Raw genomic sequence first — 14,420 nt, 5'->3', positions numbered from 1 at the left:
TCCTTGTCTGAGTTAAAACTAGTAGCATAAGGATAGTTTTAATCATGGAAATAAACACAACAAATGGCAAGTGAGATAGAAAACTTCAGCAAACATGTTTTTAAATTGTGGAAGAAGAAATGACTATTTTTTTTTTACCTTCTTGGATTTCTGTATCAATCAAAAGGAAATATAATTTTCAGGAAGGACGTCTGTTTAGCAGAGCCTACTGAAAGCCTCTTTAAGTCATTTAGCCACAGTTCTGAGAAGTGGGTGACACAGGTTACAAATGCGGACAAGATACAAGCTCTATACTTAGGAGCTCGCCATCTACGTTTGGTATTTTCTGTTCCTTCCCTATTCCTCTTCTGAATTCTCCATGCCCAGGAAGGGTCACCAAACTGACCTCACGAAGCCTCCTTGCTAACAGCGGTTGCAGTTGACTTTGTCCTATTTGTTCCATGGGATAGAGCACTGAAGAGATGGGGGAGGAGTATTTTTTTTTTCTCCATCCCCAATTCTCCAATTTCGCTGTGGTCTGTTGCAACTGCTTTCTCCTACCATCAGATCAAAGGGCCTCTGAGATAGTCCTTAATCTAAGTTGCAGCTCCCATTAGGTTCTGGTAATGCATTTCTCCTTGTTTATCCAGGCCTTGGGCTAGCAAAGTCTTCCTGCAGTTGTTATTCCCTGGGTGTTTCCATACCTTTTTTAGTTCCAGTTACCCCATTCACGCCTCTGTAAATACCTAAGCAGAATGGAATGAATACTATGAGAATTTAAAAGAGGAGGCTATTAAGATATTTTGGATAGATGCATAAACATACTTAAAGAGTTTCAGTGCTGAAAAACTGGCAGCTTACAATGTGACTGTCTGCTCACAGCTTCTCTAGGTATTTGCTTTTCTGATTCCTCATCTACTGTTTGAAGACCACAGATCCTTTGACAAAAGCAGTGGGTCCTTTAAATCAGGAAAGTGCCTGGCAAACAAATGTATATACCAGTCCTCTATAACATGTTCTTCTCTTCTCTTCTTTTCAAGGCAGGCTTCCCTGCGACGTCCTGAATACAGCCTAGAGAAAGCTGGGCGGCCTCTCCCCTTCAAACCAGATGAGCAAAATGGGGTTTCAAGACAAGACCTGTGCAGAATCAAATTTCCACCAGTGCTACAGCTTCCCCAGATAATTTACTGCCACTGGTAGAGACTATTCTTCATGCCCACAATAAAGGTTTGTCAACCATACGAGAGGAAAATCAATTACCAAGCACTCTGTGCCATGAAGGAGACAAATGCAGTGTCTAAATCCAAGTGCCTTATGAACAAGTCACATCTAAAAGGAAAGGAGATCCACTCTATTCTGCGAACACAACCAAGGAAATTTTCTGCCTTCTGCGAAACGAGCGGAGACTTGAGTTTACGGGGAATTTCCCATGTGGTCACAGTCAGTGCACTGTGACCCTGGGGGAACACTCCTTTAGAAAATTAAAGGTGAAAGATTTTGTTGTAGAAGCCCCCTGTGGCTAACATCGATCAGATCTTTTCTCCATGTCCTCAAATGTGAGTAGGATTTCTAAACATAGGAATAGGTATAATTGGATTCTGTGCCTATTTTATTTTCTAGGACTAGAGCCTTACGACACAATAGTTACCAGTACAACAAAGTAATATTCCATCATATTAAGGACTAATTTACAGTCAAAAGAAAACTTTAAGAAAAAATTGACCCAGAAGTTCCTCCAGTTCTCTTTAGTAGTAAAGGACACCAATTGTTGAATCTTTTTTAAATTTCTAAAATTTATTTAAGTGTGTATAACTAGCCTATTGCATAATAACAGGGCATAATAAAGAAATTTTTTAAAAAATAACCTAATTCTAAAGATAGTAGTAATCTTGGCCATGATATCGGCATCAATGTGGCATAAGATGTCCCTCCTTTTTGTCTCCCTTTTAGCGACTAAAATGCAGCATCTATCCACAAATGAAAGTGTCCCTATAGATGTCATGGGATCTAGGAGTCCTGCTCACCTGTGCATCTGGCGATATGCAGATCAATACAGCTGTGGAACCAGCAAGAGCTACTGAACCAGGCCCAGCCCCTTGGCCAAGGTGGGGAAAACCTAGAGAGTGTTGACTTAGACACCCGGAGGCAACAGGGGCTTTGTAAAAGTCCAGACTTATACCACTCACAGAAAGTAACTCAATGAAGTAAAGACTTAAAAAATAAGACTATACGTTAGAACTCTGAGAAAAACATGAATACGAAAGATGTGATACATATACGTGAATATTATCCAGCCATGAAAAAGGAAATCCTGCCATTTGGGAAACATAACTGAACCATGAGGTCATTATGCTGAGATAAATCGGACAAAGAAAAATAGTGTATGATATCACTTATATCTGGAATCTAAAAAAGCTGAAATCGTAGAAACAGAAAGTAAGATGGTGGCCACCAGGGGCTGGGAGGTGGGGGAACTAGAAAATGTTGTTAAAGGGTACAAACTTACAATTAAAAGATTAATAAATTTTGGAGTTCTAATGCACAGCATAATGATTATAATCAACGTACTGGAATATATACTCCAAAATTACGAGAGACTAGATCTTAAATGGTCTCGCCCCACACACACACAGAGAAAATATGAATAATGATGCTACAGTGGTAATCATAACATGTAAATCAACAGGTTTTACACCTTAAACTTAACCTAATGTTATTTGCCAATTATATCTCAATTTTTAAAAAGATAGTAATCATCTTGATATAAAAATGAATCAAAATTGTAACTTATGAAAAGTAAATCTTTGCAAAATTTCTGCTATTGGAGGATGTAACAATAAATTCACTAGGGTCTGAACAATTAATATCTATCTTCACAAAGCAATTATGCATAAAGTTTCCAAATGGATTTAAATCTAGAACTATAATTAAAGTCTGTGACTATTAAGAAACTGTTTGATAGAAACAGACAATCATTTCAATTTGCAGTTTTAAACATAGTTAGAACTGTATTTACCAAAAAACTCTTTTAAATTTCTCAGATTTTTGTATAAAGTAGCCAAGCACACATGATATGCGTGATGAATTATAACATGAACTGTGAAAGGCAGTTTCTGCTTTATTTCCATAGTAAAATAGGAAGGTAAATATCTTCTTTATGTTCCAAAAGAATATAACTTTTAAACACATATTGAAATTTAGTTCTTTTACTATATAAATATACGAAAAATAATTAAGCCATTATAAAATATACTCTATATTCATGAAGGTTTAGTAATGGTAATAAATTCATAATATACTTAATTCGCTTGACAGTTTGCTTTAATTGACATTTGTTGTCACTGTGAATTAATATTACCACAACCACTTCTAATAGTAGTAGTATTGTATATAAAGTGAGTATTGTACATAAAGGTTTTTCAAAAATGTTATTGAGCTATAATTGACATACATCTCTGTATGAGTTTAAGGTGTATAGCATAATAGCTTGATTTACATACATTGTGAAATGATTACAACAAATTCAGTTAATATCCATCATACAGTTACAAAAGAAAAAAAAATGTTTTTTACTTCTTGCAGTGAGAATTCTTAGGATTTACTCCCTTAATTTCCAAGTACACTATACAGTAGTGTCAACTATTAAATATATAGTTTTTAGCTGAAGTAAATGTTATAGTCTATGCTATATATATGTTACATAAATGTTATAGCCTATCCTATATATATATATATATGTACATATACAAACACATATATATGTTGTGTGTGTGCGTGTATCCTGTCTATTACCCTCATGAGAGAGCATTATCCCCATTTCATTTAATGGAATAAAGAGGATCAGAGGGGCTAAAATCAATTTGTCCCATTCCTTCTTCTGGAAATTACTCCTCTCGATCTGCGGCCACGCCCACATTCAGTCTTGTTCACTGACCCGGCCTAAAACAAGCTGGCTTCGTACAGTTGGGTCAGGAAGAACTTCCTGTTGAGTAATTTCACTCCTGGAATAATTCATATCTATTGTGATAGTTAAAGAAGTTATATAAAGTAAAAAATCTGAATAAAGATATTTTATAAAACCATTGCTTCTGGTAAAAGGAAATAGACCCCACAACTTCTAAGGTGTTATTTCACTACTGAAATAAAAACTGGAGAAGTTAGACTTAAATGCTAATAAAGACACTGGGAAGAACAATGCTCTCTGATTTGAGAATCTCTTTAAGCCAACAGTACTTACATCTCATTCTCCTTACAAAACACCCAGGAGGATTTCCACAGGCGAACCTCCCGTGAGGACCAAAGGGATAAAACAGATAAGAAGCAACATGAATACACTGACCAGAGAACAAGTGATCTAAAATAATTCAACATATAATATACAGCAGGGCAGTTGAGAAGATTTAGAACATCATCTTTTTCATATTTCAGATTCTTTATAAAACCTAACCATTGAGTCCCAGTTTTCTCGGCTGATGTTTCTGTATCCCCTTTCGGAAAGCAAGTATATAAAACCTCCTAGTAGTACAATAAAATACTGATAAAACATGTTCTAGATGCCCCTGAAATGGGGCTCACTTAGCGGACCCCTTTATGAGATTTATGGCCTCAGTCACATCCAATTCCAGCTGATTAAGAAAGTTTTATAGAAGAACTAGAAGAAAATGGAACTATCTTAGCTGTGCCCATAAATATGGCTGGTGTACAAGCCTTTCAGAAGTGTTTATTAAATGAAAAATGGTTTTTTCACCCTGACTGCTATATTTCATCAGAGGCCCCGGAACTCTCTGTCAATACCCTTTCACACATGTAATTGTCACAGGGTAGGCACTCAAACCGACAAAGGCACCTATACCTCAATCATTCTTTGTCCTTAAAACTGTGGGAAACTATGAATCAATAACGTGTTTGTAGTAGGAGAGTGAGTTTTACTAGTGATAATCACCTCGATCTTTAACTGCTTAAAGAAGGAAAGAGAAAGAAAATAAAGTTTACAAGGCCCATGACTCATTCCATGGTGAGCCCAACATGGATGGATGATCTATTACGGCCCAATTATTTCTTCTCCACTAAAGCCAGTCACAATAAAGAGCACTTATTCTACAGCTACTGTTTGTGGTCTTTTCACAGGCAGCTTAAAGTGAGGGCCGAGCGTTTTATACTCTGAAAAATCCGTATTTTAAGATTTTTCAATGAATAAAAGAATTTGAACATAATTCAAACCCTTTAAAGAGCTGAGAGAACTATATTAAACATAGATTGGATTTTCAGAGTTTCTTAACACTGTAAAAGTGGAAAATTCTCCAGTAAACTAGTCCCAAGGACAAGACAGGGAGTGACATCTTCAGGCATCAGCTCCCAAGGGAAAAGACAACATTGCCTCCGGGCACAGATAACAAAACTGTCTACCAGGCCCAATTTGCTACAAGGTTTAGGAGTTCCCCCTGAAACAATATATCTTTGTGCTAAAAGCTAAGGGCCATCTTCTGCTTTTTGTAATCTGTTTGCTTGCTTGGTCAAGGGCCCCAAGACATAGTCTCAAGCTTTATAAGCTGCCTCCTCTGGAAACTCGGAGCTGATTCTCTAGTGGGGAGAATCAGTCGCCAGCCGGCTAATAAAGGCTCATAATTAATCTCAATTGGCTCCATGGGTCTTAGATTTGATCGCGCCACAACAAACAGTTTCTGCAATATTTCTGATGCACCTTTACACATTGCAGGTTTTATGACTTTAATACTTTATAAGTTTCCTGCAAATATTTGCAATTAGAAGCTAAATACCACTTAAAAGTCAGAATTAATACAGAATATAATTTATTTCTATTCATGTTCCCATGCCCAAATCAAACTGATATTTGACATTTGAATTGTTTCCTTGTTCTTTTTGAGTACCATGCTACTATCTATATGCCTGTTTCTCTCAATATAGAGCCACGAGTTACAAGAATGCTTTGTCAATATATAACAGTGCTGTTGTAAGGTAAATAATAACAGTTATCACTTGATCAAGAAAGGGGGGGGGGGGCTATGTTGCACTTGCAAAGTTCTTAGGAGTTGCATGTGTTTCCTGGGGCTATTGTAACAAAGTACTACATCCTGGGTGGTTTAAGAGCAACAGCAATGTGTTCATAGTTGGAGGCGAGAAGTCAGAAATCAAAGTGCAGGCAAGGCTGTACCACCTCAAAACCCCCATGAGACAATCCTTCTGGGCCTCTTGCAGCTGCTGGGGTTGCGGGCAATTCTTGACATTTCTCGGCTTGCAACTACGATGCCGCAATATTTGCCTCAATTACCTATGGCCTGTCCTCCACACGTTTGTCTCTGTGACTCCTCTCTTTTCATGAGGACACGGGTCGCAGTGGAATAAGGGCCCACTCTACTCCAGCACAACTCATCTTAACTAACTGCATCTCTAACATCCCTATTTCTGAACACGGTTGCATTCTGAGTTTTGTACTCAATGCCCCTCTACAGAATTTCAACATTATCTTTGGGGTGGAGGAACACAATTTAACCCTTAACAGGAATAATCTATCAAACCACTTTCTGAAGAAACAGTTTTATGTATTAGGAATTTTCGCATATTAATTTATTTGTCCCTGATAAGGCAATGCTTGAGTTAACAACACAGGAAAGCATATATATTCATATATATTAATAAAATTGTTATGAATATGGCAGAACCCTGTGACAAGCTCGTAGGGGCTCTCTGTTCTATTTCCAACAGACAACTGTATAGGAATGCTTCTCTTTAAGTCTCAGTGTCCTCAGTAATAATTTAGACATTTAAGGAGTTCTGTATGATCTATTTAGGCCACCAGAAAAACCTTTCATTGCAAAGGGGAACTTTCAAGTGTCTGTCTCCTTGTGCAGAGTCTGTAGAAGCAGATGCGTTATTACTTCATATTACAGATGTAGCATTTAAATCCTAGCAAGAGCTTGCAAAAGCAATAGGCTATTGGCGAAGAATATTACTGAAGAAGTCATGTTAAGTCACTAGTGCCATCACTTCTGGTTTAAGGCTTTCAAGATAAAATCCTGATGCCTGAAAAGAAACGAAGCGAGACGTGTCACTTTATTTTAATATCTTACTTACTCCACATAGGCAGAAGATAAAGATGGCGTGCAGTTAGAAGATGATTTTCTCCAAAGAGGCCTTCTTAACCAAAGTAGGCGTTGACCTTCTAACGTCGCACTTGCGGGCTATCTGCGTGAGATTGGTGGCCAAAATTAAACTCCTAGAAGTTTCCATTTGATTTTGAAATAACTGTCTAATTCCTAAAAATAGTGTTAGCAATTTGGTAGGTCATGGGCCCCTGAAAGAATCTGACGAAAACCACGACACTGTTGAAAACGGTGTGTGATACAGTTACATAGAAGTTTGTGTAAAATTTCAGGGAGTTAATAGGCTGCCTATTTTATGCCCATACTTCCAGAGGACATTCCTAGAGGATTACGATCAGAACACATATCATGAAACGAAATACAATCGTTCAGAGTTAGCACATTTTTGGAGTCACTGTGTATCAAACAACCGCTTCCACTGGAAACCTTGTTATGGGATCTGGGGTCCTTTCGAAATTAAATTCTTCCACAATGACCCTATAATGCTTTCAGAAATTACCTTAGGAATTGGATGTAACACTTAGTGATTGAGAATGAATGTCTCATATATGTAAGCCTATCAAATCAAGTATTGAGTGAAATAAACGATTTTTTTTAAACTAGCCTGAAATTATCTTGTCAGCAAATATACCTCAAGTTAACAAGGTAAATGATCATTTAAATACATATATTTATCCAAAACATCCACTATTGTTTTGAGTTGTTTACCGGGTGGCGTGAAAGGCAGAGGTTCAAAAGAAATGTATAAGGAAGCAAGTCATTGGATGGATGTAAAAAGCCTCAGTATAACACTGAGTCACCTACATTCTATTACACATTTAGAAATGAACCATCTGCAAAATCTGGATTTCACTTCATGCTGACTTTCAACTGTGGTCTCTTACAGAATAAGGCTGAATAGTTTTCATACCTGTGGGAACCTTGATGACACAATCTAATTTGGTCCTTCACTATTTGTTTCTCTAACTCGGGCATCACTTGTCACATGAGCCTTTGGTCCTACTCTTTTAAGCTCAGTTTATACCCGTTTTGACACATACTTCGGAGAAAGATTATTTGGTAGATATAATACAGAATTCAAGATGAGAAATGTCTTTTCATTTAAGATTAAAAATATGTATATAATAAAGCAAGTCATGCTAACCAGGCAGCATTCTGCAAAGCCTTCACTGCTTACCAGAAAACTCAGATACTGTTTGAGAAAGAAAGAAATGGAGAGAGGAAGAAAGGAAAAGAGGGGAGAAATTGCAGGTGGAGAGAGAGGAAAAAAGTCTTACTAAGAGCGGAAGAATTTGACTATGCAGTTTACTATATTTACAAATTCTTGTAAAATATTTTTTCCTAGATAAGTATTTACAGTCTATGCAAAAGAACATGTAAACACCCTTTAATTCTTTGAAGATATAATGTAGCTCTTACCTCTGGGTCTTAGCATATTTTGATTTTTCTCTTGTTCTCATTGCCTAGGATACTTTAATGATCAAACTCAAGGTCTGGTGCCCCTTTATTGAGCTTTCGCTGTACCACCCTGCTCATAAGCCCTAAGACAGACTCTTTGTTCCCTGTTGTTCCCATGTCAAATGATTGACATGACACTTATTGAATGAATGGATAGATCCATGAATGACTATATTAACATGAGTAACTTTTTATTTTAACTACATCATGGCATACCATGATGAGTTCTTAGTTTCCTTCAGATCTTAATTTTATTTCTACTCCCTCTAAATTCTTTTTCCTTCTGATTTTTCCTGATTATCAGTCTTCAATTTGGAAACATCTTCTATTCATTCATAATTCCATACTAGTACAAATATTGTTTGGAAAGGACTAATCAAATTATTGTCATCTCGAAAACTTTAAGAAGCCCACCTTAGACATTTGCTTATACTTCATAAGAATGATTTAGAAAGCTGTACAAAGTTTTGGAAATCAACCTAATTCCAAAATGTTCATGCACTTTTTCAATAATCACTTATAAAGTATCAACTGTAAGCCAATAACCATGCTGGATGCTGAAAAAGATAAATGAAACACAGTTCCCATAATCTAATGAGACGAGAAAATAAATGGAAGAATTTCTTTATATATGTGCTTTCATTTGTTAGTATTTTGGGTTTTTTTTTTTCCTAAAAAAAAGACTAAAACAATAAGAATGTGATAAATGCTGTATAAAAAAATACCCAGAGCACAGAGGATACACAGACCACTGGGTAAGCTTATCCGGAGGCTAACGTTTCCCCGAGGCTCACAGGCCAATATTTTCTTCACATCAATGTGCAAAACAGCGCAACTAAAACAGTGAATTCCTATTTGCCTCATTCTTGATTATATCCTAATCTATTGTCTTCAGAGTGCAGCATTGCCTTCTTTAAGACAGGAGGATGGGAATTTTAGGGTCTTGCTTCATCGAGACCTATACTTAAAACTATACATGAGAATAACTGCTGTCCAGGTACGTCTAACGCATCATCCCACGAGCATGCAGAGGTGCGCAGAGGGACTGACTTTTGAGGACAGCAGTTTTTCAATCCGGAAACAATTTCTCCTTTAATTAAGAAACTTAACCTTTTTGTTTGTACCTCTAAGTTACTCTTAGGTTGTTCTTTTACCTCTGAAAAATACAGTGTCGACTTCAGCTTCCAACTTCTATTTTTTATACTAACTTGGTAATTTTATACAACTCTTGAATGACACAGTCCTGCTATGGCTCTGTGCTTTTACTGTTTTGACTACACTATCCTTGTTTCTAGCTTGCTTTCCAGGTGGTCTCCAGAGAAGCAACGGCATTATGTTGGCTTATTAGCATTGGGGTTTATCTTTCTAAAAGTGTTTATTTTTCCCTTTTATTTTCCTATGTTCCAATAGCTTTTATAACAATAGAAATGCTTTTGTAGCTTAAATGGGATATTATGAGGCACAAAATGCTGTGGGAGTGAATGAACATTTCTCTTGTGCAAATCAGAGTGTTCTGTCCCATCATGAAATCAAAGGAGAGAACCACCTCTGGAATGAACACTGGCCATACACAGTCAGTCCTATGCTCCCTCTGACCTGTCAGCCTTCATCAGTTTACAGAAAAGGAGAAATTACTTTGAATGACAAGATGAGTGTGATGATACTGTGTTTGTGATGCACGCATTCCAGAGATTGAAAGTGACATTTTCCTCCTCATACAGCTGAACAGAGAGCAAAAAACAAAACCCAACTATGACACACTTTTTTGTGGCTTATTTATGTTCTGCAAAATGGTTTCCTCCTGACCTAACCATGACTGCAAGAGAAACACTGTTCCTTAACTTGTTACTAATAAATTTGACAGTGATATTAAATATTTTATATTAGAAATCTAAGCCAATACAGTGTACAGGAAAAATTCATCTACAATAAATTAACACTTCCCTGAACTTTATTATTCCAAAAATACAAACATTAACTATTTGGGAACAACCAATACATATGCTATATTAAAATCTTAAGCCTGAATTGTGTCACTTCTATTAAGAGCTGAGGAAACAGGAGAGAAGATAGGTTTTAGCTTCCGAAACCTTTTTACTAAGATCATTTCAATAAGGATTAATTCATAATTATTTTCTACTTAGATTCCAGATGGATTTCTTGGGATATTAATATCATATGGATTGTCTCACTTTTAGGCTTCATTACAAGCTTTTTTTTATCTCACAATTCAGTTAATTTATCTCCTCAGCACACTGTGGCAGGGCCATTATTAAGTGAATGCAGAGATGTGATACAGTTCAGTTCAAGTTAACCTTGCTTCACAGCAGTGACATGAGTTAATTTAATTCCTGTCACCAGACTTCACATTGGGTATATTGCACATTACCTCTCGTTATTGCAGCCACAAGTCATTATCTCCAAACTGCCCCTTATAAAATCTACCTTCTTGCATGTGTTCCATACTTAGAGGCAAGGGACATAATCACATGTCCATAAAGAATATACCAGAAAAATTAACCTCATAGGAAGTTCATTACAAATATACAAAATTTTTGATTCTCAGTTCCTTTTTTCTCTTGATTTCTTCTTTCCTGCCTGTCTTCCTCTTTCCTTTCCACCTTTCCTTCTTTCCACAAGTGCTTACTGAACACTTACTACATGCTAGGTACAGCTTTAGATAGTATTATGGATATACCGATATAAAAATAGACAAAGAATGCTCTGTTGAATTTTTTTCTCATTGTATATCTTTTCACAAAAATGTATTGAATGCCTGCTATGTGCATGATATTCAAGGATAAACTTCAGCTAAATATCTTAATAAAATCATCTCTTTCTGATAAGGATGTGCACACTTTACAATGAATGCAAATGATATAGTTTTACTTAGAAAATTGCTAAAAATTATGCAACTTCAATACAAAATCAGATAAAATTCAAGGGATAAGTAATTTGAGAAAATTACTTATGAGTTACCTTAACTCCAACGTCCCCAATTTAAAAGTATAACTCGGAAAATCTGTGAGAGATCGACATCTTTGTTATTTCCTACTCAAGTTTTCACAGAGGAACAAGGAAACGCATAAAGGAAGCTGTGCTCTCCGACAACACCCTGCTCTGCCCCAGCCTGACCAAGTAGTCCTCCTGGTGACTGAGAGAAAATGACTGAGAGTAAATGATGAGATCATCAATAGCTATCTAAGAGACTAAACTTCTTAGGGCAACATTTTCATCTCTCTCTCTCTATTCCAAGCAAGAGATTTACTGTGAAGAAAGAAAACTTTTCTAGCAATAATTATCAGCAGCAGAATCATCACTAGATATCTCATGAGAAGTTTGATCCTTTCTCTTTGGGAACAAGGATCTTCGCTCTCTATACAACCTGTATGGTCAAGCACAGAAAATATGTTTATATAACAAGAACTTTTAGTGAACACATATTGAATTTTTTTCTATTTTGCTTCTAGATTTTCTGTTTCTATATTTGTATCTTTCTATTTACTCATGCCTACTAATATACACTTATTCTAATAAGTATGGGAATAAGAAATTTTTATTTGGGTTTCTATACTTTTGTCAGACAAAACAGGCTTGTAGACAAAGACAGTAATGAGACAAAAAAAAGTCATTATCTAACAATAGAGGTACAAGACGATAAAACATTTATAAATATTCATATACCCAACACAGGAGCATATAAATATATAAAGCGAACATTAAAACATGTAAAGGGAGAAACGGACAGAAATAGAGTAATAGTAGGAAATTTGAATACCCCACACACATCAATACAATAAATAAATCAAGGATCGATCATAGATTAAGCCACAAAACAAGCTTTAAAATTTTCAGAAGAGTGAAATATCAGGCATTACCTCCACCCACAAGGGTATGAAACTAGAAATCAACTATAAGAAGAAAATGGGAAAATTCACAAATGTGTGTAAACAACATGTACTAAACAACCAATAAGTTAATGAAGACATCAAAAGATAAGTCAAAACATTTTAAGACAAATAAAAATGGAAATACCATATATCGAAACGTATGGCATGCAGCAAAGGCAGTTTGAAGAGGAAATTTATAGAGGTTAATGACTACATTAGGAGACAAAAAAGATTTCAAATTAACTGCCTAACTTGATACTTCAAGGAACTAAAAAAAAAAGAAAAAGTAAAGACCAAAGTTAATAGGAGGGAAAAAATAAAGATCAGAGTGGAAATAAATGGAAGAGGCTAAAAAGACAACAGAAAAAAATCAATGAAACTAAAAGTTGGTTTTATGAAAATATAAACTAGACACATCTTTAGCTAGATCCAAGAGGGGGAAAAAAAGAAGAATCAAATATAATCAGAAATAAAAGATGTGACAAGTGATACCACAGAAATAAAATTATGACTAATAAAAATTATATACAGACAAACTGGACAACCTAGAAAATGCATTAATTCTTAGAAATATACAACCTACCAGAAATGAATCATAAAGAATAGAAAATCTGAACAGAACAATTACTAGTGAGAAGTCGAATCACCAATTAACAAACTCCCAACGAAAAAAAAGTCCAGGACCAGATGACTTCACTGATGAATTCTACCAAACATTTAAAGCAGAATACGAACCCTTCTTAAACCCTCCCAAAAACAGCATTGGGGAAACACTTCCAAACTCATTTTATAAAGCTAGCATTTCCCTGATACAATAATCAGACAAGGACACTACAGGAAAATTACAGGCCAGTATCTTTGATGAACACGCATGTAAGATTTCTCAACCAAATATTAGCAAACTAAATTCAACAATATATTAAAAGAATCATACACCATTTCCAAAAAGAATCATACACCATTTCCAGTGACATTTATTCAAAAAATATGACGGTTCAATATCTACAAATCAATGCAATACACCACATTAACAAATAAAAGGTAAAAATCATAAAAATCATCTCTATAGAAAAAGCATTTGACAAAAATCAGTATTCGTTCTTGAAAAAACTCAACACAGTGGGTAAAGAAGGAATGTACCTCAACATAATAAAGGGCATCTATGACAATCCTATAGCTAACATCCTACTCAACAGTGAAAAGACAGCTGTTTATCTAAAACCAGGGAAAAATAAGGATGCATACTCTTACCACTTTTATTCAACATAACATTGGAAATTCTGGCTATAGCGTATTACACAAGAAAAAAAAGTATGCAAATATGAAAGGAAAAAGTGGTCTCAACTTACAAAAGACATACTACTTATAGAAAACCCTAAATAATCCACAATGAAAAATACCTGTTAGAATTGACAAATTCAACAAAATTCCAGAACACAAAATCAATATGCCAAAATCTGTTGTGTTTCTATACACTAATAAACTACCAGGAAGAGAATTAAAAAAAATTTCCACTTACAATTTCATCAAAAAGAATACCTAGAAATAAATTTAACCAAGGAGATGAAAGGAGTATGCACTGAAAAAAATTGAAATAGACACAAATAAATGAAAATAGTATTCTTTCCATGGTTTGGAAGAACTAATATTGTTAAAATGTCCAAAGCAATCTACATACTCAGTACAATTTCTATTAAACCTCTAATGGCGTTTCTCATAGAAATAAGAAAAAAACAATGCTAAAATTTATATAAAACCACAGAAGACTCCAGATTGCAATCTTGAGAAAGAAGAACAAAGGTGGAAGCATCCTGATTTCAAACAATATCACAAAGCTACAGTAACCAAAATAGTGTTATATGGGCATTAAAAAACAGACACATGGACCAGTGGAACAGAATAAAGAGCTAAGAAATAAAAACACACATATATAGTTAGTTATTTTAAAATAAAAGCAAGGACCATATAATGC

General features: G+C 35.4%; 1 long non-coding RNA gene across 4 annotated transcripts in view; it reads right to left on the bottom strand.

The window, feature by feature from the left end:
- Positions 1-14,420, bottom strand: part of LOC107504710 — a 136,000-nt gene that overhangs the window by 70,597 nt on the left and 50,983 nt on the right. The gene's annotated exons all lie outside the window — the stretch shown is intronic.

The sequence above is a fragment of the Rousettus aegyptiacus genome, unplaced genomic scaffold (assembly GCF_014176215.1).
Source record: "Rousettus aegyptiacus isolate mRouAeg1 unplaced genomic scaffold, mRouAeg1.p scaffold_m13_p_16, whole genome shotgun sequence".
NCBI classification, from domain to species: domain Eukaryota; kingdom Metazoa; phylum Chordata; class Mammalia; order Chiroptera; family Pteropodidae; genus Rousettus; species Rousettus aegyptiacus.
Note: the sequence above shows the minus strand (reverse complement) of the source record. Positions and strands in the feature narration are given on the sequence as shown.